Source organism: Crinia signifera, chromosome 7, assembly GCF_055691185.1.
Source record: "Crinia signifera chromosome 7, ASM5569118v1, whole genome shotgun sequence".
NCBI lineage: Eukaryota > Metazoa > Chordata > Amphibia > Anura > Myobatrachidae > Crinia > Crinia signifera.
This window is the reverse complement of record NC_139223.1, coordinates 21,500,404-21,521,634: the sequence shown is the minus strand read 5'-3', so window position 1 is coordinate 21,521,634 and position 21,231 is coordinate 21,500,404.

Genomic DNA, 21,231 nt, shown 5'->3' with positions numbered 1-21,231 from the left:
CTTCCCTTTTTGGGTCAGTTTAATATCTTATATGAAAATTATCAGCGCCATTTTACGGATAAAATCCAGTGATGGCAGGAGAAAGGCCTTCTCCACCTGCTCATCCCACCTCATCGTGCTTGCAATATTTTATGGGACAGGTACCTCTGTGTACATTATACCAACCAAGGACCACTACAAAGTCCTGGAGCTGGTCTTCACTATAATATACACTGTTGTTACACCCATATTAAACCCACTGATATACAGTCTACAGAATAAAGATGTAAAGAGAGCAATAAAGAGAATTTTTGGTGTAAAATAAGGTAAAATGGTAGGTGTTAAGGAGATTTATTCTAGGTGGTTAGTTCCTCTGATTATAGAACAGTGTTTGATGTTTAAATGTATAGTATTTGTTCCTCGTAGTATTATGTTATTGTCCTCTGGCTGAGTTTGTCTGTTTTTATATAATGAAAAATGGTAGAATAGTGTCCCAAATCTGCCACCTTGTAAAGATATGTCTCTAAATCAGGCATGGCAAAACTGTGGCACTCCAGCTGTTATAAAACTACATATCCCAGCATGCCTTGCCATAGTTTTAGCATTCCCTAATAGCAAAACTGTGGCAAGGCATGATGGGACTTGTAGTTTCACAACAGCTGGAGGGCCATAGTTTGGACATGCCTGCTCTAAATGTTCTGACTATCTAAGTTCAGAGGTATCAGAATCAGTAACTGATATTTGAGGAATCCTGGAGCCGAGGCACGGAGTCTAACACATGGGGAGTATTCACCAGAGCCCCTGTACAGGAGCATGGATTTAGCTGCACCCAATGTGCAGGCCGCAGCCCTCTGTCCGGGTCACCAGTTACTGAAGAGATTGGAGTCACCTGGATGAAGCAGTAATGAGGTAACCAGGAAAACCAGACTGAGGATTGCAATCCCAATATACTTGTACAGGTGCTGAGAGGTGCTGAGCAGCCCTTAGCATAATTCCTGTGTAGGTATTGCAGAGGCTATTCAGGTAGTACAGGACACAATGACAGGATGGCCAACAGCATTCCAGGGCAGGATTGATCAAACTAAGATGACAGAGTACAATGGCAGGATAGCTGACAGGATACCATGGCTGGATAAAAGGCAAAATGGATGTGCAGGTTTCCAGGTAAGATCGAACAGATTCACAGGATACAGACAAGGCCGGACAGGTTCTCAGGAAGCAGAAAAGGCAGGGACAGTTTTCTGGATTCAGGCAAGACAGGGCAGGATTTTTGGATAGACATAAGTTAGGGTAGGTTTTCTGGATACAGGCAATGCTTCAGGATGCAGACACAGCATGGCAGGACTTCTGGACCTAGGCAGGTCACAGGAACAGAACAAGGTACCAGGAACACACTTAGGTCTAGTCTTTTATATCTAATGCACTAGAGCACACACAGAGCCTTTATTACTCCAGCTGAGTAGAGCAGGCATACAGAGCCTGATTGCAGCAGCTGTAACTATTGCTTGACAACAGCCAGGACAGAATCCTGACAGCAGACACAATACTAAAACTAGGTCAAAGGGCCAATTTAAATCCAAAGGTGATGATAATAACTGTAATTTAAATTGAAGACAAAAACTTGAACTAAAAAAATGAAACCAAAAAGAATGATATAAAAAAGACTAATCAAAAATGAAATGTCAATATAAGCCATGGATTACCTTTGCATCTTTAGTCCAATGTGCTCATTGTAGTCTTTTATTCTAAAGGTCTTTTGTCTTAGTGCAGGGACAGCACTGTCTCAGAAAAAGCCTCCTGATGTTATACTCAGGGCTCAAAGTGGTCATGGTGGTGGAACTCACCCTCATCACTGACAAACCCCCCCCCCCCCCGAAAAAAAAAATGCGCACAAACACACCCCGAGCAGGCAGAGTCAGGGCTGGTGCTAGCATGTTCTTTACCCCCTACAATTTATATATGTTGCCCCACTACCCAGATCCAGTTAAGGAGTAGTGCATGCCCAAAAACATGTATGACACACCAAGAGCAGCCCAGTTCCTATTATGCCACATAGAACAATTCTATTCATGTTACATTACACACATAGTGACCCTTATTAATTTACAACTCACAGTGACCCATATTCATGTTACGCCTTATGTACTGACCCATATTCACTATACTCCTCATGAATGACACATATTCATGTTATAAAAAAATAGCAGTGTCCCTTATACATATAATAATGTCCAATGTATTGCAATTTTACATTAAATCCCCCTCCCCTCTCCTCAGCTCAAACAGCCACTCACCTAGAGGAAGTTCAGATCTCCCCAGAAGCTGATGGCTCCACCTTCTCTTCCTTCTCCTGATGCGCTGTAATCACCAGGGGAAACTCCCGTCTGTGTGGACATGGGTGAAGGGGAATGCAGCGTAGCCACCAGGCTTCATATAAACATATTTCCCAGCTGGAGGGTGTGCCGCCGCTGGGCAGCATATAATTACCTGTCCCAGCTAGAGGGAGTGCCGGGCGGGGGTGAAGGGGGATGAGGCGCCGCCGCCTGGGCAGTATATAATTACCTGTCCCAGCTAGAGGGAGTGCCGGGCGGGGGTGAGGCAGTGCAGCTGTTGGGCGGCACAAAATTACATTCCAGGGCTGGGGGATGTCCCACAGACAACGGGGACTCTGCTTTCCCTAACTGCAGCAGAGAGGAGATTGGCTGGCAGGGCTCCAAACATCACTTTAGTTTCTGTGTCCATGGGAGGGGAGGGAGTGACTGGGAGGTACCGCGTATTTTCTGGAGGGAGGTGCATAGAGCAGAGATGCCAGCCTTCCCCGTCAGGCTGCATTCTCCTCATCCACTGCTGCGCTGCTGTAAGTGGGTGGGCGGACAGAGGCGGAACCGTTCTACCACCAAAGTTGAACTGACAGAACGCAGTTCCACCCCGTTCCGGGCCATTTTAACCCCTGATTTATACTCTTGTGGCATCTGCATACCTCCCAACTTCTGTGTTGGTGAAATAGGGACACTCGCGGGCGAAGCCGCGCGAGTGCCCGAAAAGGGGGCGGGGTGTATGCAAATGAGGGTGTGGCTTATGCTAATTAGCCACAACCTCATTTTCATACGAGAATAGACGCTGTGCGCATGTGCACAGCGTCTATTCCATTAGATTGGGGGGTCTCCCAACTGCCACCCCCGCAGCGGGACAATGCCTGCCGCGGGTGGGACAGCGGGACAGGACCCGAAAATCGGGACTGTCCCGCTGTAATTGTGACAGTTGGGAGGTATGCATCTGTTAAAAAAGACTCTACCCAGCAGAGGAGTATGGAACTGTACTGTATGGAAATGGAGACAAAGATAATTAGTTTAAAAAGTTGCATTGGAAGAATGGACACACTTGGAAGATAACAGAAACAATCAGGCGCAAAAATACTTATTAAAAAATTCCTCCACCTTTCTATCTATAAACACACATGAAGGTGTTGAGAGATTTTTCTAGATCAATGAATAAATGGTAAGGCTGCTCCCAGATGCAATTCTGGAAATTGACTATAATAACTGGGAAAAAGAGAATTTTTCACGATGTTTACTTAGATAGGATACTCCTGTATTCATGTGTATATAGATAAAGGTGAAAAAATAGAGAGCGCCACACACCTGAAAAGTTTTTGATTATAGAAAATATTTTACTAAGTATAAAAATGCATATAAAAACAATAACAACAATTAATAGAATTATGCTCCTTAAAAAAAATTAAGGGAATAAACAAGGCTTATTATCAATAGGTCAGACCCAGCTCCGAGAGTATGCCTGATATGAAGACACAAAACTTTATATTGTAATATCGCATAAGAAAAGTTCTTTCGAACAGGTGTCAGTTCAATTGTAGCAAATGGCAGATAATTGGAGTGTCAATGGATGTCAAAAGACAAACTGGTTTATCCAGAAATGGGTGTAGTGAGGGACCCTCAGAGAATTTGTGATCATACTACCTCGGTAGTCAGGTTGGATTGCCTCTCATAGATCTGCGGTCGCCAGGAGGATGTTTAAACTTCTGTGCGGCTCAAACTACAACCCGCGGGGCAGTCAGCCGTGAACGGCGGGCCGCCGATGGATTTGAGCAGGGAGTGAGCCCGCACTAATTTAAAGTGTAGTTCAAGGTGCTCCAGTGATGGGCTTCCAAGTTTTAGCAGGTACGAGGTCCAACTTAGCTGAATCACACAGGATTATTTTCGGAGCGGCTGCTCTTGGTGACAAGTAGTCTGGGCAGAGAGCTGACACGGTATTCAGAGCCTTGCAGTTTTGTCCTTGACGCGTTTCTCCGCTGTGAAATAGTAGCGGTTTCTTCAGAAGGGAATAATTTGGGGTGTGTAGACCCTCCGGTATTTAACAGGCAAGATGTCCAATCGGAAAGGACTAATCCAGAGACCTGTTAGATCTATGCAGGTGTGTTTTAACTCTTTCGGAGTTGGAGAAAATTAGCAATAGTGTGGTGGAGCAATTAGTTAAACAGCCTTTAAAAAGGAGCATTCTTTTTTAAAAAAGTGCAAATATATGTGCACAATCGTATTTGAGAATGGATACATACATGGTTATATGGTTATAAGAACATGTGTAAAAAACTTCATTAGATCGAAAATAGAGTAGGAGTGGCATCTCTTGAATATACAAAACCTGATGGAGAGACAATTAGATCTTGTTATTAGAGTTCATTCACCGGAGCTATGGCTCAAGTGGTACGGTGTCGAGCTTTCGCTGTGGACACCGAGTGGCTATGTAGGTTCAAATCCAGCAGGAATTTATTCTTTTTATTATTATTACTAATTATTTATTTAATAGTGCTGGGTTGGATTGGATTGGTTGGTCTAACACATTATTTGTTAATATATATTTTTTGGTGTATCTCAGCAAGATACACCTTCAATGGGAGTTTTGTGGGAATTCTTTAGGAAAAAAATTTATACAAGAATTTGGCTGTCTCCATTCATATTCGAAATATGATATGGAGAATTTTCAGTGAGTGTGATAGGACCAATCAATCCGATTCAAAAGTTTAATATATTAAGTATAGATGGAGAAGCCAAACTGGTCCAGGGGTTTAACAATGAGAGTTAATATTATTATAGATAAGATCCATTGAATCTCCATCATATCAAACTTAGTAGGAATCAAACAGATCAATATATAAATTCCATAGAGGGTTGGTCCATAGTAGGAATATACAGATTAGCGTTTTTATTAACTATACAAATGTACACTAGACACTTAATCTATACATTATTATTCCAAAAATTGCTATAGCAATACTAGGAATCAAATAGAGCAACATATATGTTCAATAAAAAAAAAAAGATCTATGAGAGGCAATCCAACCTGACTACCGAGGTAGTATGATCACAAATTCTCTGAGGGTCCCTCATTACACCCATTTCTGGATAAACCAGTTTGTCTTTTGACATCCATTGACACTCCAATTATCTGCCATTTGCTACAATTGAACTGACACCTGTTCGAAAGAACTTTTCTTATGCGATATTACAATATAAAGTTTTGTGTCTTCATATCAGGCATACTCTCGGGAGCTGGGTCTGACCTATTGATAATAAGCCTTGTTTATTCCCTTAATTTTTTTTAAGGAGCATAATTCTATTAATTGTTGTTAGTGTTTTTATATGCATTTTTATACTTAGTAAAATATTTTCTATAATCAAAAACTTTTCAGGTGTGTGGCGCTCTCTATTTTTTCACCTTTATCTATATACACATGAATACAGGAGTATCCTATCTAAGTAAACATCGTGAAAAATTCTCTTTTTCACACTTGGAAGATGGTCACTACTTTTGTTATGTTACAACCTTCTGATGACTTTCCATAGTTTCCATATACTTAGATATATTAATGTAGATAAAGCCAGGCTTCCTTTATCAATGACTTTTTTCACACAGGAAATCCTCATGTGAACTTGTAAAGTTAATAGGATCAAAGTGTGTTCTAGTGACTGCATTTAGTCGTTTTACTGTACCTACTCTAACTCATAAACCTCCCTCTGTTTTAAAGTTCATTTTCAAACTCTGGTGTATAGTCTTCTTCTGGACCACAATAAACATATATCTGGACATAGGAGTTCCATTGATTCCACCACCAACACTTAATCTAGTCTCCTCCCGGCTGGGAGTCGAGCGCACAGCACTACACAGGACGCAGACGCCGGCGGCGAAATCCCGCGAGACGGAACCCCGGAAGTCTCGCCTGTGTTAGGCTGTGGTACCGGCGGATCGAGCGGTCAAGGCGCCGATCCAGCCGCGGTGTGTTCAGAGCGGACATAGGAGAAGACTTCAAGGATCAGCACAACCCGGACGGGGTTAACAGGTAAAAGTGCACTGCGGGAGGTACGGGACGCCAGCCCCCCGCACCACTCACACCTGAAGCTTGTGACTGTGTTCTTTCCTCCCATTGACTGCCTCTCCCCACCTACACAGTGAGTGCAATATCCAGCAGCACCACTGAGACCTACCACCACCTTCTCACCCCCACTTACTTATCACAGTAACGTGTAGTGTGTACAGTATACTGATAGTGAATAAAACTTTCAGATACGCAAGCATTTGGCATCATTTATTATCACACACCCTGAGCGCAGGCCCTCACTCCCTGTTTGTCCATTATATCTTTAAAGGGTAGCCCTCCCTTTCTACTGAGGACCAGCAGCTCGGGTGACCACAGCTTTTCCCAATAAGCTATAGCGCCGACCCATTTTCTCTTCACTATATATCTGGACATGCTTGTACAAAAATCCTAAAAATGTAAAGTGGCATCCCTTATACAGTATATCATATATATATATATATATATATATATATATATATAATCGGTGTGGTACCTGCACTCGCACACAACAGTATCATCGGCTGGGGTGCCCCAAATACACACTTTCTTGGAAATGGGCCAAATCTACCAGATGGATCCCACGGAGGGGAACATAAGGAGCACTCACCAATTGAATGTAAAAAACAATGCTTGTAATTTATTTTGAAAAAATGAAAAAATACACATACCAAGTGTTGCTGTAGGCCAAAAAAGAAAGTTCCAATGTTTTGATCCGAATTAGAGGATCTCTGTCAAGAAATAGACAGCACAGTATCAGGCATCAGAGAGCAAAAAGAGGGACAACTCCGGGATAGGTCAATCTGCTACAGCCACCAGAGACCCAGTAGCGCACGCAGGGGGGTTTCCGAGTACCCAGAAAACCCCCCAGGAGTCTATGGGCCCTTCCCTGAAAGCTGAGGGTCCCCTCTTTCCATGGGCACAATAATTTTAAAAAACGGCCCTTGGAAACCGGAGATATCTGACTTCAAAGCAGTGGTCCCCATCCAAGCCTGTTAATTGCTATTCCCAGTCAGATATTTCAGGTTCTGTTTGACTTAATGTTATTCTGAGGGTATATTCCAAAAGCTGGGACTCTTCCCCTTTGATGGATACTAGCAGCTTGTCTCTACTACACCCAGAACCAGAGATATCAGCCTTCCAGCAGCTGGTTACTGATTCAGCTCCACACACCTGGTATGTAGTTTTATATCCTCGTTGGCAGATTGCTCTGCCTCCTGAACTCTGATTCCCTAGTCCCCAATTCTATTTGGTAGGTGGGATTCTCTAATTTTTAATTCCATTAAATCTAAGAAATCTATTTCTGGGAACTGGAGATATCTGCAGTCAAGCAAGCTGTCCTCTCACCAGAAAATTATGAATAATAAGCCCCCTCCACTATACACCCCTCCTCTGCATATTAAACATCCTCTACCACCCTGGAAGTTATGTATCTGGGCCCCTTCATTCAGCCCAATGCCCCCTTCTCCCACCCCATCTCTCACAAAATGTGCAGTAAATGGGTAATTAGTGGAAATTACTGATCCAGGCCCTACATGCTGAGCGGGTGATATTATACCCTCTACCACCCGCGGGACCTCAATGCTTACCCCACCCCTACCGCTGGAAGATCGGTAGGGGCCCCAATACATTGCTATGCCCAGGGGTCTACACTGCTGTTGATGCCCCTGTATGTATGTGTGTGTGTGTATATATATATATATATATATATATATATATATATATATATATATATATATATATATAGACACGTTTGGTCTATCCATAATACTTTAACTGACCCGGCATATACTGTGGCACCTAAGTTTCCATCTCTGTGCTTTGCTCCGCCCCTCTGGAAACCCCCTTCTGAAAATCCTGCGTTTGCCCCTGAGACCTACTGGCTAGCCGCCGGGTCCCGGGTTCAAATACCCTGTGTTGGCACCAAAACAATCTGTAAAGAACCTCCCCGTAGTTCACGCTGCTGTCAGCGGCGTCAGAACAAGGCAGCCGTAGACGGAACTTCCGGTGCATGGACCGCATAGCGTCTCCCGACTTTTGGTCGGTGGGACGCAAGCGGTTACCACGGAGACCAGTCCGACATTCGGTGTGTGTCTGTGTGCCGCTAGACGCAGTGCGTGCAGGGGGATATGGTCCGGGACCAAAATAATCATTATCTAGCTCCTTGCCATGTAATCCAGTGGCTTAACTGGTGGTATATATGGGCTAACAAGAACGTGATAAGTGCTGACTATAGTGACGAAAAAGCATCAAAGATGATGCATGCACCGAGAACAATATTTAGAGCCAATATGTTAGCCATAACCACTAAGGAATGAGAGACTATCTATGTCACAATGGAAACTATGGAGAAAAGAGAAAAAATGGAAAAAAAAATTTGAAGTATAAATTATAAATTTTTGAGGTGAAAGGTAATACTGGGACATGGGCATACACTCCTTTGTGACTCGCACTGTGACCGGATACAAAAAGCGGAAAAAGGGAAAAAAATGGAAAAAAATAAGAAAAAATTGGAAAAATAAAAATGAGAAAATATCATGAAAAACAGCCAATCATAGGAAAATTGACAATAGTGAAAAAACAAAAACAAAAACACTGGTGATGTAGTCAAAAGAACCAACCGGATCCCAAGAGGGGAAGTCTTCTAGACCCACCGATAAAGGCGGTGCAGTAGTTGTACAAAACTGGACTGATTACCACTCTGAATTAATGCAGCAGCTCAGCGATCACAACACTTACCAACCTGTCGTCTCCAATCCCATCCCCTCATTCAAGAAGAGGGTGGATGACACACTCCAAAGGGCTCTCACCATGGGGTGGATTGATAAAGACACATATGACTATCTCAGTGTTGACTATCCTGTTTGCCCTATTCTTTATACTCTCCCTAAGGTCCACAAATCCTGCACTCGCCCACCTGGTCGACCGATCATATCGGCACGTAACTCCCTCCTCCAGCCTTTAGCCATCTACGTGGACAAATTCTTACAACCATTGGTTGTCAGAAGTGATAGCTACATTCGAGATACTGCCGATTTTATGGACAAACTATTTAAACTGGACATTACTGGTGAGGATGTTCTACTGGCAACAATGGATGTTCACTCACTATACTGTATACAGTGATCCCACATGAAGATGGCCTTCGTGTTCTCACTTTGGCGTTAGACACACGAACACTTTTGCAACCACCAACTCCCTTTCTCGTTGACTTGGCCAGATTGGTTCTAACGTGCAACCATTTCTTATTTGGTTCATACTACAACTCATACTATGTACAAACAGCTGGAACCACGATGGGGGTCAAACCTTGCCCCGTCCTATGCAGGACTGTACATGACAGATTATGAGATGACCCACATCATCCCTAAATACCAACATAACATTGTGATGTACAAATGATACATCGACTATGTATTTCTTCTTTGGAGGGGTTCCCAAATGGACTTTGAGACTATGGTTGATGAGCTTAATCATATGGATCTTCCTATTAGGTTCACATACCAAGTGGATGCCAGGTCCATCAATTTTTTGGACATAAGTGTCACTTTACTTGATGGCAAAATTCAAACCAGCCTATACAGCAAAACCACCGACAGAAACACTCTACTATTAAGCTCCAGCCAACACCCACCCACACTAAAAGAAAACTTGCCTGTGTCCCAGTTCATGCGTGTAATATGCAATAACACTAACAGAGACCTGATGGAAGCCCAATTGGAAACGATAGCGTCAAGATTCCGCCAACGTGGCTATACGGACGAAGTCATTACACAATGCCTTCACAAGGCGAGAATAAATATGTCCACCAGCGACTCCAACCTTCGGACAACAAAGTACAAAGACCGGTTGATCTTTGTAAATACCTACGACCATACGTCCCACAGAATTAAAAAAAGCATTAAACATCATTGGCCGATCATAGCCTCAGACAGCAACCTCAAACTTCAACATCACGGCCCACCCATGATGGCATATAGGAGAGGCCCAAATTTGAAACAACTCTTGATGCGCCCTATGGCAAATCCCACTGACAACAGTGGCTCCCCCTGGCTACAGAGCAAGAAACCTGGGTGCTTTCGGTGCACAGGTTGCGCCACATGCAACAGCATGATTGCAGGCCCCACTTTCCCACATCCACATACTGGCAAGCCCATCAAAATTAAGCACAAACTACATTGCCTTTTAGATCATGTCATTTATATGTTACAGTGCCCCTGCGGTTTAGCATATGTTGGCATGACAACAAGAAAATTCAGGGAACGGATGGCAAAACACCGTTATGCACTTAGGACTGCAATCAAAACAAAAAAGGCAGAGCGACCCGTACCACACCATTTCCTCCAAGCGGGACACCAGACCTCTACCTTGAGATGCTGATTAATTGACTGGATTCCACCATTAGCCCGTGGTGGCGACCAGGCCCTACAATTAAAGAAATGCGAGAGTAGATGGATTTATCGCCTGGACACCCTGGCCCCCCAGGAATGAACGAACATAATCCTTTATCCAGAAACATTGTCTGTACATCTTTATGTACATAACATTGTTTATGTATAGAAGACTTCCCCTCTTGGGATCCGGTTGGTTCTTTTGACTACATCTCCAGTGTTTTTGTTTTTTGTTTTTTCACTATTGTCAATTTTCCTATGCTTGGCGGTTTTTCATGATATTTTCTCATTTTTATTTTTCCCATTTTTTCTTATTTTTCTCCTTAAACGGTAGCGGTGCGGACACTGGGGACTCCAGTCACTCTGGCAAATGTATATCAGCAGCGGAAGGTTTCTCCTTTCAGTGGCAGACAACGGACAGCAACCCGCAGACAGCAAATAGCAGACCAGTGATCTCGTACGTCAGATGGAAACGCCCCAACGCGTTTCTTCATAGGACGTCGCCAGGAGGTGTATCCATGGTAAGTATGGTCAGTGTTATATAGCCGGCTAATTAGCACTTATTTGAAACAGCTAATGCATACCAAGTTTCACACTGGATTACTTGGTTATAGTAAAACATGAAGATACAACCAATACATCATTTTAACAGATTCGTACCAGCGGACAATAAACTTCACTGGTCGAAATTACAAGAGAGTAAAAATACAATAAAAAGAATTTTTGAAACTTAATGTAATACAATGTTGCATAGTGCAAATACATATAATTTAACATAAATATAATAAAAACATTTTATAAATGGAAATTAATGACGGTATTATCCCCTGCATAAAAGGATATAAGAATATCAGAATGGGGAGAGAAAAAATATCAATTTTAGATCAGAGAAAAAGATCACATTGATAATTTTTCAAAGTGGAATGCAAATAACATTCACATTTATATACTCATGAAGATTAACTAACTCCAAAAATGGGGGGATGGCTACAGATCTACACAGTGGAAGAGATATGACCCAGCCACCATAGGCACCACAAAGGAGCAGAAGCTCACCAACAACGTAGTGCCAGTGGGAGAGACGTCACAAAACCACTATGTAGTGTAGAAAGGGTACGATATCCACACCCTCATTGAGACCATAAGGGGCAAGTGTGTTGAGGGTATAGATCCAATATGTTTCCCTCTTGCTCAATTTGGTAAGAATATCACCCCCTCTTTCATCAAGGGTGATGTGCTCTATCGCTTTAAAAGAAAGGTGATCAATATTAGATGAACAGCAAGCGGCAAAATGTCTAGGAAAACTATGTAACAATACCTTATATGTGTTCAAGAATTCGCAATTTTAAAATCCTCTTGGTTTTACCAATATATTTCTTTCCACATCTGCATGTAAGCATATATATGACATGTGTGGAAAGACAAGTCATACGACTTTTCACATTCCAGGAACGACTATGATCAGAATTCCAGAAAGATGCTCTTTATTTATCTGCGTTTACTGCATTCACCTTGCATTTACTGCAAGGGAAAAACCCGTTAATAGTTTTCAACCAGCCTTCATTAGTATCCTGAGTCTTTCTCAGCATACTGGGAGCCAACAAGGATTTTAAAGACACAGCTTTTTTGAAAATAACCTGTGGTCTAGATGGTAGTATAGGTTTTAAAAAGGGGTCTAACAATAGGACATCCCAATGTTTAGCTAATATTTGTCTAATCTTATGGCTCTCTCTATTGAAACGGGTGACAAATGGGACCAAATTTCTCTGGTCACCAGATTTATTTTTATATACAAGAAGCTCATTCCTATCCCTGTTAAAAGCTCTCTCTTTACACTTATTTACCAATTCTTGAGGATATTCTTTATCTAAAAATCTTTGGCTGCTTGCTCTTCGAATTTACTATTGGTAGCACAGTTCCTCCGTACCCTCACAAATTGTGAGTACGGGATATTTTTAATCCACTTCTTGTGATGACAACTATTGAAGTGGACATAACTGTTGCTATCCACTTTTTTAATAAAAGTACAGGTCTCAATATTAAGATTAGTCACCGACCATTGGGTAGTATCGATAAGTAGATCAAGGAACTCTATTACATTCTTGTCAGTTTAGAGGTGAAGCGTAGATTGGAGGTATTGATATTGATGTGTGCAAGGAACTCATTAAACAGGGCCTCCTCACCATCCCATACAATAATGATGTCATCGATGTAACGATGGTATCCGATGATATTATTTTTATACATCTGAGTAATATCGGAATTACATTCCTCCCATTGGCCAAGATATAAATTGGCAAGGCTCGGGGCATATGGCGTACCCATGGCAACACCACAGCGTTGGGCAAAGAATTCCCCCTGAAATACAAATACGTTGTTTTTCATGACAATCTTAATGCTTTCAATAATAAATTCTCTAAAGTCCTCAATAATAGAGTGGTCTTTGTCTAGAAAGTATTTAATGGCACTTTAAACCTCCATCGTGCGGTATGGAGGTATAAAGTGCCTCCACATCGATGGTGCACCGTCGGTAGTATGCTTTCCATTCGAAATCTTTCAACCACATTAAAATTTCAGTAGAATCTTTAGTGTAAGAATCAAGTTTTAAAACACACTTCTGGATATGCATATCAACAAATTCAGACAGACATGAAGTTGCTGAATTAATACCCGCAATGATGGGGCGTCCAGGAGGTTTATCTATTTTTTTATGAATTTTAGGCATATAATAAAACAATGCCAATGGAGGGTTCTCATTCGTTTTTCGCTCACAGTAATGACACCTTTAGAAATACCATCATCTAGATGTTGTCTGATGGTTTCAATGATATGAGGGGTGGGATCAAACGTCAACCTACTGTATGTGATTTCATCATTCAGAAAGCGATAGGCCTCTTCTAGATAATCCTCACGATTCAATATAACAATCCCCCCCCCTTTATCTGCCATTTTGATAACTATATTATTGTTATCTTCAAGTTTCTTAATAGCAGCTCTCTCATTTCTTTTCAAATTATCTTTAGATCCGGAATTGGTGCTCTCCGCACACATAATATCAAAATCTTTTTTTGATAAGGCCAAAAAAGGCCTCTACATTACTACCGCGGGACTCTAACGGATAAAAATTAGATTTGGGTTTTAATTTATTTGTAGAATTTGTCTGGGTGTCATCAGCTGAGTTAGGCAAACCTATATCTTTATTATTTTTTGCAAAGTGGCGTTTTAAAGTGAGGGTGCGTACAAATTTATTGGCGTCTATAAATAAATCAAAAGGATTAGGTCCCTTTTTTGGCGTAAAAGAAAGACCCGTACTTAGTAAATCATTTTCATCTTTAGTTAGTATATGATGAGATAAATTAAAGATACCAACATTTTTTATTGGTTGTACTTCATGATTTTTAGACCTCTTTCCCCCTCTTTTCCCACGTCTACAACCTCCTGTTTTCTTTTTTGTGAAACATTTAGGCTGTTATCTGCACACAGATCGCCTCTCCTGTTGTTTCTCCATTGAGGGCGATTCTGAAAAACCTCCTGTCTATATCTCTCAGGTGTATTAAGCACCTGAAAGCGATTATGTGTCGGCACTTCAGAATAGTTTCTGTTAGACTTAATACTTGGTTCATAGCGATTTTGAAAATTTATTTTCCTAAATGGGACTTTCTGACATCCATTATCATAATTTTTCTGTTGGTAATAATCCCCATTTCTCCCTTGATTACCTCGTTTGAAGGTTTGATTGTTCTGGGGCCATTTGTGGATATTACCTTCTTTATAGTCATTAAGATCACATTTAAATTTTTTCACTTTGTTTTCAACAATATCATCCTCAATTTTTTTGATTCTAGCTTCACTTTTAGTTACTAGTTCCCTAGATTCTTTCAAATCTTTAGCAGGATTGAGTTTAACCTCTAAATTAACAATTTCAGTATTAATCACAGCAATCTCATGCTTTGTCTCTATATATCCATGCTGACTGCTGCTTATTTCTCTGTATGTGAGCTTTTATATACATGCCTTCAGTTAAATCTGATAATTTTGCTCACTTTGTGCGCTCCTTATTTCTATTTCTACATGCTATCTAAGGCAAAGGGGTAGAAGAGAAGGGGTAACACCATGGGCACCAGGTTTGCCCCAAGTTATGTCAACATATTTTTGGGTGCGTGGGAGACCAATTACAGCTGGTCCCCCTACCCATTTGAGGCAAACCTGTTGACATGGTGGTGTTACTTTGATGACATCCTCTTCCTCTGTAGGGGGGATAGATAAACCCTTGATCTGTTTTGTGCCTATCTAAATAAACTTACCTTTGACATTAGCCAAAGAACTGTACATTTTTTAGATTTAATTATATATATATATTGAAAAAGGTTAAATAAAAACCCAGAATTATGTCAAACCCACTGACTCTAGATCATATATCAAAAAGGAAAGTTGTAATCACCAAAGATGGTTAGATTCTATCACCATGAGAAAGTTTCAGAGGCTCCGTAGGAACTGTACAATGTTTCTGTTTATCAAGAACAGGCAGATGAAATGAACATAAAGTACTTATACATTTGGTATGATTCCAAGATTTTAGATGAAACTAACAAAAGTGAAACATTTCGAAAGAAAGGACCTCTTAGTACATAAAGAGAAAAAAACTTAGGAATCAGACATTTTAAATGGTAATTTATGACCAATTTTACATCCCAACACTACGAAGTAAAAAAGATACTTATTAAACATTGGGATCTTCTCAAAAAAGATCCCATAATAGGTAATAAGATTTCTGTAGCACCAAATATAATATTTAGACGAGCCCAGAATCTTAAAAATAAGCTTGTACAAAGTATGTGCAAAAAAAATCAGTATAACCTCTAGAGGTTTATAATGTTGTGGGGATTGTATGGGGTGTAAAAACATACCAAACAACTTTGGGATGAAAATTGAGGATCGCAATTTTAATGGGAAACCATTTAAAATAAGGAATTTTGTGACATGTCACTCTTCTTGTGTAATTTATGAAATTGAATGCACTTGTGACAAGTTTTTCATAGGTAGAACGAGCAGACCATTTAAGGTCAGACTGGGAGAGCATGTGAGAAACATTAGAAAAGGGTCCGAGACACATGCTCTCACAGCACATTTTAAGTCTTGTCACCATTGCAATATTGTGGGTATAAATTTTTTTTTTTAAAGATATTTTATTCATTTTCAAATTGAAATAGAGTTTATATTATTACAAAATAGCATAGCACTTCAGTAAAACATATATATCATCGGAATATCTTATATAAACTAAACTAACTAAACACTCAGTTTAAAGGGGGTGGGGAGGACAGGCTCTAGTGAAACACAAAGGGGGGGGGAGAAAGCAATGGAAAGGGATATTAGATCTATTACACATTTGAGTCTGAAAACAGTGGTGATCATGATCACAATCTAAATCAGCATATCTTCACAACACAATTACCTAAAACATTACTCATTACAAGTCAGCAGCAACCTGTCTAAGTAAGTTCCAAGTGGTGTTCTCAAAAAGTTTCATTGTATGATTCTCGGAGCTCTCGTCCAATGTGTTAATAAAGAGTTCCCATTTTTTGTATAATGTTTCCACCCCAGTTTCGACATCAGGGATAGTAGACCTTCTGTCGCAGTATAGGATTTGGTGTAATTTTTGTCTCACTTCCGCAAGTGAGGGAGCAGATCGACGAGTCCAATGTATTAAAATGGTCTTTTTTGCTATAGTGGTAATCACAGCTAGCAACCGTATTTTAAACTTTCTATCAGGGCCTAGATTTCAGTTCTTAAAATTCCCACATATACTGTCCATGCTAGAAGATCGGATGTCAGGTGTGTGGAGAACATGGAGTTTATAAAATGAATTATTTTATGCCAAAATCTTAGAATTTTTACATATTCCCAGATGCAATGAATAAAGTCAACATGGGCCATCGTACATTTGATACAGGCACCTGTTTCAAGGGTAGTCATATATTTATTTTGCGCGGGGGAGCTATAAGCCCTATGTATCATCCTGATATGATCCTCTTGTAGATAAGAGGAGTGCAAATATCTAAGTGTAGAATCATACTGAGACCAGGTATAAAAAATGTTTATATTTTCCAAAAAGTGGTACCTACTACAAGGGGTGGAGATTTAGCAAAAAAAACTAGCCAAGTGTGAGAAGGCTATGATTTTTAACTATAAAACTCTGACCCCGAACAAACTCAATAAGGACTTTGAAACAAAACGGTTTGTTTAAATTATTTTAATATTTATAAGCTGTTGTATTTATTGTTTTTATGTGTAACATGAAATATATACATTTTTATTAACTTTGAGAAAACATTCGAAAATGACTGCACTGTGCACTAGGGCGGAGTGAAAAAGCTAAAATTTAGATATTCAAAATCAGCTAGTGTGGATAAGTTGTGAGTTGACCTGAATAAGAAACGTGCAAAAGCATTTTGGTCTAAGTCAATATCTTCTGTTTCGGGAAGACACCTAAAGTTTTGCTTTTTAGATGAAAATAACTAAACGTACTGTATGAAGAAGCTCAGATCTAGTTAAAATAATGCAGGACGAATTAGAGTCATTCATTAATATACTTTAACATAGTAAAAAAGAGTACGAGCTTGTCTTAAGTGAAAAGATACTGACTTTGGCGGGAGAAAAAAATCCTTGATAACTGACCCGTTTTCATGGTCACAATTGTGAATATTGTGTGTTTTCACCCGAAAGTGGTTTGTTTGTTTTTTTGAGAGGATGCTCTGTAATTGAAGTGACCAAGAAAAAAAAAAAACTTCAGGGTAAATCCCTTTTGTTTGCCCTTAATAGAATAGTGCACCTCTGTCTCTTCTAATGTCCAACTCTTTACTGAATGCTACAGTAAGGTAAGTAGACAATGAATTATGCTCTGTTATTTAGGTGCAGTATTTTAAACACTTCTGTTTATTGTCTTTAATTGTGGCAGTTATTTTAAACATGAATTGGTCTGAAAAACCGTTTTGCATCCCCTATTAATATAAAATTATTATACTATAAAATTTCCTCTCAAACCCAAGAAGTGTCCTGGGGCCACTCGTAGAGGAAGGGTGCTGTCACTACTCAAGGTTTGAGAAATACTTCTTTACCATCTAGATGTTTCTCCAGGCTTGCTCAGAGACTGTCACTTTCAATCATCCTGCAGCGCTCTAGGTCCCTGACCAGCGCTGAGTGCGCACAACCAGTGCCTCTCGTGATGTCATCCTGGTGGATGCGGCTGAATCGCGTCCGTGGCCTGGTTGGTGCAGCATCTGGCACTGGCCTCCTTCTCCAGTACAGGCCTTTCCACATGGACGCCATCCTCAGACATGGTTGCTGCCATGTCGGATCTGACCACATGCTTCTCTCAGCCAATCCTCATCAGCCATCTCTGACATCATTCCACTGCAGCCAATCATCTGCCTATAATGATGCAGAGGTGTGACTAGTGCAATGTATTCCTTAGAGAAGCAGCATTCTTAGCTCTCTGAGTACTTCTGCTATTCACAACCATCTTACCACTCTACTTCAGCCTGACTCCCTCCAGTGTCCAGATCAGCATATTGCATCCATCATTACAGTGTTACCTGTTTCTACCTGATCATCTACAAAACCTACTATCCAGTCTAACTGCAACTGAGATTCTATTGCCAGTCCCTGCAAGCATGATAGAGGCTCCATCTGTACAAGCCCAAGTTACCTTCATTATTGAAAATTCCTAGAATATTTCATCTTTCTCTTCTGAACTTTCTTGTCTTGAATCAGTTTCACGCAAAATTACCAAAGGCACCCAAGTTACAAACTCAACGAGGAGTTAAGTATGAGACAACATTTTGTACTTTCACATTTGATATGATTGTCTCCAGTATATCATTTCTTAGGAGGGATACAGTCCCAAAGAATGTTCCTGGATTGATACTTCTTATGTATGTCCAAATTTGATTCCAGCCTTTCATGCTAAGTTTCTACAAAAGCAATTGTACAGGTGCAGGTGTGGGGGGGGGGATAGTGTCTGTAACATGATCTGTAGGTGCTTTTCGTGAATGGAATGGCATCCTGCAGTTAAGAAATGCTCATGCTGTCAACAGGTGATGCCAAGAACACTGCACAATCTTTCTTCTTAGCGCAACCAAGGAACTGTCAGCTCAGTCAATACACTGGATCTGGATGTATCCATTTTTGCAGGTTTCAGGGCTACTTCATTCAATTCAAGATTCTCTTCAGAAATCCAGTAAGAGGGCATACATTTTGGATTCTTTCACCTGGCTCACCAATACCTCTCAGAATAAAGTTTCCATTTTGATTTTGATGGCCAATCAGCACCGACTCTACCCTATAAATTAAATTTCTTAACTGGATCCAATTACCAGTACAACATTGCAACCACAGTGTATGCAGCTCTGTGCTGAGCTCCTCATTATTGTATTCTCAGCTTGTATTCTACAGCTTCCAAGTAAACTTAATCTTCTGGTTCCAGTCTGACTACTATTCAAGTCTTCATTACAGTTTCCAAGTCTTATTATTACTTTGCTTCTAGTTTGGCTGCTATTCAAGTAGTCTACAGCTTTCGAGTCTGGTTATTGTCTTGGTTCCAGTCTGGCTGATGTTCACATCTTCATTACAGCTTCCAAGTCCAGTTATCATTGTGAATCCAGTCCATATACTTTGTTATTCCTATTCTTCACTTTTCATTCTTCAGCCTGCAGTCTTTAGTCTTCATTCTCCAGTGTTCATTCTTCATTCTTCAATCATCTAAATAACTTTTAATTTCAGTAACTATTATAATTTCAATTTCTTACACTATTTCAGTTTTTCATATAAAGCAACCATTCGTTATATTTACTAATGATCATAAAAATATCCAACTTTCACAGCTACAGGCCTGTTATTATTCCAAATCCAAATTCATGAACACTATTGATTAAACCACCTCTATGTATTCACTCACATTGCTCCTTCAACCAATAGCAACCCAAAACAACTCCCTATCGAGACAACGTCACTATTGCAAATTGGTTCTGGACCAATCAAGGTGCATCCTCACAATTCTATCTAAGTAAATTGAACAAAAATTGGAACCATACTACATGGACTGTAAAAACATCAGTGGCATTACCAAAATGCTTTATAAATTCATAATTTAAAATTTAAATATTACAATCTTAATCCTGCATGTTAGCAATTATGATCTCTGTGTACTATTAGTCGGCCATTCTACAATGTTGAAAAGTTATGTTCTAACTGATATTCTACATTGTATAAACAAAATTCTCATGCAGACCTAAAAAGGTTAACAAATTAATGAATATGGGAATTTCAGAGCTAAGGTTTTAATTACATGTACAGTAATTGTAATGAGAATCAGGGATACAACTGTAACTAGGTCATGTTCCCAGTGGTATATGCTACACTATATTATATATCATCATCACCTTCATTGCCTCTGTGTAACAGAGACTGAAACACAGAGATACCCTGTCTGTTATTACAATGGTAAGTTCTGATCTTGGCGTCTTACTGCACAGAGGATTGTGAATGGAATAACTATTATATGGATGGCAAACAGACAAAATAACCTATGTAGTTTGTCTACTATCATGTCTGTTTTTGGGGTCTTCATGACAGGAAGCCACTTCTCTGCTTCATTTTGAGCCACATGTTGGGTCTGAAAGATGAATTGTGAGGCTAAAAATTATTCATCTTTAAGATTTGCAGAATTATATATTTTTTCCAGGAGTGTTCTGGATTTCAAAGAAAACTACTGTATATAAGAGATTGGATTGTCGATCATATCTATCCATGTGTGGGCACCTTTACTCTCTCTGCACATGTTGTATTTGTCCTTCCTGCAGTGCACAGGGTTTTGCCCATTTTGAGAACATATTTCAATAACATATTGACCCATTTAGTTTTTGGTAGCATAATCACTATAGTAAATGTAGTTTAATCAGTCTTCATACTACTACAATAATATTGAGAGAAATGTACAGTTTAATAATAAAACAGTGAATTTGTCAAAATAGGTATCAAAATTGTCAAGCAAACATTTTTATGTACTGTATATACTCCAATATATTTCAAATTACAGTATATAGGAAATATTTATATATATTTTTTACACAACATTTTTAATTAGAATTTATATAACAAATGTGAGCAACGCTGGCATTTTTTTGTGGATATTTTACACATCTCTCATAGAAATGTTGGCACTCAAAGGGTTAATGTTCCACTTATTGTCCATACATTATAACCAATCCTTCCTTATAGCATCATCAATCCTCATGTTTTTATACTATAGTTTCCCTAATATAACTAAAAAAAAAATCAATAATATTGATGTACAGTATAATACATTGTTTTTGGAATCAGTGTAGTGATACTGTATACTGTACATACATATATATATTATTTTCAGCTGAGAATGTTATTACCTGATACTTACTTGGTTGAAATGTGACAGGTGAGGCTTCCATAAATTAT